This window comes from Larimichthys crocea, chromosome XIX, assembly GCF_000972845.2.
Source record: "Larimichthys crocea isolate SSNF chromosome XIX, L_crocea_2.0, whole genome shotgun sequence".
NCBI classification, from domain to species: domain Eukaryota; kingdom Metazoa; phylum Chordata; class Actinopteri; family Sciaenidae; genus Larimichthys; species Larimichthys crocea.
The window spans coordinates 7010991-7015631 of record NC_040029.1 but is presented as its reverse complement, the minus strand read 5'-3'; the positions used below and the strand labels follow the sequence as shown (position 1 = coordinate 7015631).

Genomic DNA, 4641 nt, shown 5'->3' with positions numbered 1-4641 from the left:
TTATAACCTAAAATCTAAAAAAGAAAAAACAGTCCAGACTTCATTTGGGAAAGTTTTTTGTTTAAAAGTTATGTAACACCCAAAATCAGACAAAATCTCAGACACAGTATGAGCACATCGGTTCATCATTACATTGCGCTTGTTCAGTACAGTACGAATTATTTTTTTGTGTGAAATGAAACCAATGCAGAAGGGCCAAAAAAATGCAGTCCACTTGAGGTTGGCTCCAGAAGTGAGTCAGTCTCCATGCTTCCCGTCTTTCCCTGATGTTTACATCCACATCATGTGATGAAGTATTCAACCACGAAGGGACTCGAACCCTCAATCTTCTGATCCGAAGTCAGACGCCTTGTCCATTAGGCCACGTGGTCACTGAGTGGTTTATGAAGAACTGCAGTTCCTCAAACGTCCACTTGAGGCTGGCTCCAGAAGTGAGTCAGTCTCCATAAGTCCCCATGTTTCACAGCAGAAATAAACATGTTTACAGCCTGGTACAAAAAACAGTTTTGGTCTCTATAGCTAATTTCCCGTTCATGACAACTGTACTGAGGGTGAATTTTTATACAACTGTTCAAATTCTATTAAGACTTAAAGCTGGGAGGTGGCAGAGACAGGACTACAAACATGGTGGCGGCCAGAGCCACCACACTGAGCTTCACAATGGCTTCAGAAACCTGTGTGTGACGTCACGGATACGATGTCCATTCTTTATACTGTCTTTGGTCACTTCAAGTCCAGGGTGAAAAATAAGTTTCACATTAAAGGTCCAGTATGTAAGATTGTGGGCCTTTATTTTCAATAATATAATATTCATAACTATAATTCATCCGAAGCCGCCATGTTGAAACACCATGTTACTACAGTAGCTCAAACTAAAACTGACTCCAGACAGGCCTTTCAAGTCTCTACACTAGGTAGGCATGGGTGATGTGAGGAAAATGCAATGCAGTGATTACACCACTAGATGCAACTAAATCTTACACACTGGTGTACAAAAAACAAGGCATCGAAAGAGGATCAAGTATGAAGCTGAAAGACACATAATATAAAAAAACAAGCCGTAAAACCTTAGGGTATAGCAAACAGGACAAAAAAACCGAAGAGCCACAGAGCAAAACACCCAAGCCATTTGTTTCCGCTAACATGACCACAGCGTTAGTTTTTGTGCCTAAATCTTATCACACCTGACGGTGTATCCGTCGAAGTAATCGGATTTTCTAAAGGGACACACACACGTGTGTTTTGTCATTTTCATTTGAGAAACTCTGGGTATTTAAGGCCCTCGTGTTTCCCTATAAATTTGCATATTAAATATTTCTATAAAAACAAACTTTAATGTAGTCCTGATCCAGCGTTTTTTCTTATGTGTTTCCCTCGCGGCATTAGTCATCCTTCATATCCCTAAAAAGACGTTCCATTTTCATGATAAATGGCCTTGGGTTATGTGAAGAATACTGTCGCTCTCAAAATGAGCTTTCACCATAATGAAGTAGTTTAAGGTGCCTAGATTTTACCAGCCGGCCTCAAGCGAGATGGAGGGGAGATAAAAAGGCACAATCACTGTTGATAAAACACGTCCTGCAAAGGGAATCATCATCCGACTGAAACCAAACTTATTCCTTTGAAAGCATTAATGCAGACAACATCTGAACATAAGAATTCATGTTAGAGACAACGACAGGAAGGAATGTTTGCCAAGCTGTACATACACCTATCCCTGAAGACTCGTATAAGTGGTGTCACCCGCAGGTTTCTGTGAGACAGACGCCACTTGAGAATTGCTGGCTTCCTTATCGAAAATGGGCAAAGACGGTGCATCAATCGGGGGCGAGGCAGGCTGGATGATGCGCTGGCTGACTCAAACAGCCATCGTGTGCTGCACCTACGGTCAATCAAAGCATCCACGCCTTAATCCGCATAATTTAAGCTAATATAATGTGAACAGGTGAGTTGTAATATAAATTCACCCCTCAGTAACAGTTGTCATGAACGGGGGAAATTAGCTACAGAGACCAAAACTGTTTTTTGGTACCAGGCTGTAAACAGGGTTTATCTGCTGTGAAACATGGGGAGCTATGGAGACTGACTCACGGGTCCTGAAGCCAGCCCAAGTGGACGTTTGAGGAACGCGCAGTTCTTCATAAACCATTCATGTCGTACGAGTTGCCTAAGTGGACAAGGCGTCTGACTTCGGATCAGAAGATTGAGGGTTCGAGTCCTTCGTGGTTGAATACTTCATCACATGATTGGACTTAAACATCAGGGAGAGATGGAAACTGATTCAGACTCACTCACTTCTGGAGCCAGCCTCAGTGCACTGTGTTTTTTTTGGCCCTTCTGCATTGGTTTCATTGGTACTGTACTGAACAAGAGCATGTAATGATGAACCAGTGGGCTCATACTGTGTTGTCTGAGATTTTGTCTGATTTTGGGTGTTTACATAAACTTTTTAAACAACAGGGGACTTATGAGACTGACTCACTTCTGGGCGCAGCCTCAAGTGGACGTTTGAGGAACTGCAGTTTTTTCACTCGGCATGTGGCTTCACTTCACAGCCATGCATGGTTTGTGCTTGTTTGCTGCCTCATGACCCAACAATGAACCTTTTTGCCATCTGATAAAAAAAAAAGAGTATCATGGACACATCTTTTCACTACAGAGCTGAAGCATCTAGCGTCTCGATCATAACCAATCACCTGTATCGCTTGCTACTTTCCTATCGGCATTTCTAAGACGCGTTGATATGAGGGTTACGGGTAATTTCAAAAAAACCGCAAAAACTGGTTAACATAAAAACAAGTGTTTTCACACAAACAGAAAGAAAAACAGTGAGACGTTTGAGATATCAAGTTTTTCACCAAACCACAACAACAGCGTCGACACACCAGTGGGAAATGTGGGACTAAATGATAAGTGCGGGCAACCACACTCTGAAACTGTGGATCTTTTGGCATCCGAAACGCGTAATGTGCACACCTCATGGAAACATCCCGGCTTAAACACACGTAATGCATGAATCATTTATGATCCTCGAGAACCAGAAGGTGGGTTTATGTGCAAAAGTATCAAAATGGTTCATGAACTTTCCCTCAGTGTTTTCACACTGTGAAACTCCTCGAAGGTTCGTCGAATCTTTTAGCTTGATAGTGTGTGGCCAGTTTCAGGAAATGCCAGGGCAGCTGGGAGATCCTGTGGAGATAAGTGGCGCCAAAGGGCCCGCTGATGTCACTGTCCTAAACCGAGAACTCCCTCTCTCCCTCTCTCTATCTCTTTCCCTTTTCACCTCCTCCTAATCCTCCTCCTCCTCCTCCTCCTCCTACACTCTGACAGAAAAATGCCAAGTGGGAGTTTGGTTCACAAAACAAGGTAAAGCTCCTCCTCCAACACAACAAACCTTAAATGGAAGTGGCAGTCAGTGAGAGAGCTGCAGACTATCACTCACAAAGCCACGGTATGTTGCTCATTAATGCCTCATAAGACACATAAAAGTGACTGATCACACACAGATTATTAGTCTCATAGCCATAATCATGTTTTTGCCAAAGAATGCAGTCCAAACTGTCTAAATAAATTCATTAAAAGCATAAAGAAGCTCATATTTTAGGCTGTTCCAGAAAGAAATCCAGGGGTCACAAGATGATTAAGTGGATAGAAGATCAAAACTGCACTCGTTATTAACATCTTGGGAAAGTCTCTTATTTTTGGATGCTGAGTGAAAGTACTGAACTTTCCTCTTGGACTCCAAAACAGATGCAGTTCAGTGTGGAGTCGATGTTGTTCTTATGATTAAAAATCTACCACCCCCGAATGTAAATGTCACTGTATATAGTAGTACAGGTGAGGTGTGCGTGTATGCAGAGGCATGTTTGCTTGTGTTTAACTCCCACATGGGGCCCCATGCATGTGGAGTGGGGGTGGTAGAGTGCAGCCATCTGCTGCAGGATAACAGCGAGGTTTTATCTAGGGAGAGAACGAGTGAAGGTGGGGGGGGCGAAAACAGGTAATTTTTTTTTAAAACAACAAAAAAAGAGATATTAAACCTGAAATCTAAAAAAGCAAAAACAGTCCAGACTTCATTTGGGAAAGTTTTTTGTTTAAAAGTTATGTAACACCCAAATCAGACAAAATCTCAGACACAGTATGAGCACACCGGTTCATCATTACATTGCTCTTGTTCAGTACAGTACCATTATTTTTTTTGTGTGAAATGAAACAATGCAGAAGGGCCAAAAAATGCAGTCCACTTGAGGCTGGCTCCAGAAGTGAGTCAGTCTCCATGTTTCCCGTCTCTCCCTGAAGTTTACATCCACGTCATGTGTGGAAGTATTCAACCACGAAGGGACTCGAACCCTCAATCTTCTGATCCGAAGTCAGACGCCTTGCCATTAGGCCACGTGGTCACTGAGTGGGTTCATCAAGAAGTCCAATTCCTCAAACGTCCACTTGAGGCTGGCCCAAGAAGTGAGTCAGTCTCCATAGTCCCCATGTTTCACAGCAGAAATAAACATGTTTATAGCCTGGTACAGAAAAAATGTTTTGGTCTCTATAGCTAATTTTCCCATTTCATGACAACTGTACGAGGGTGAATTATATACAACTGTTCAAATTATATTAAAGACTTAAAGCTGGGAGGTGGCAGGC

General features: G+C 42.5%; 2 non-coding genes across 2 annotated transcripts; both read right to left on the bottom strand.

Annotated features, from left to right (window-relative positions):
* Positions 1-298: 298 nt before the first annotated feature.
* trnar-ucg (transfer RNA arginine (anticodon UCG)) lies at positions 299-371 on the bottom strand. The gene has a single exon. It is a non-coding gene; the product is annotated as a tRNA-Arg (tRNA).
* A 3957-nt stretch (positions 372-4328) lies between these two features.
* On the bottom strand, positions 4329-4400 carry trnar-ucg (transfer RNA arginine (anticodon UCG)). The gene has a single exon. It is a non-coding gene; the product is annotated as a tRNA-Arg (tRNA).
* Positions 4401-4641: the final 241 nt, after the last annotated feature.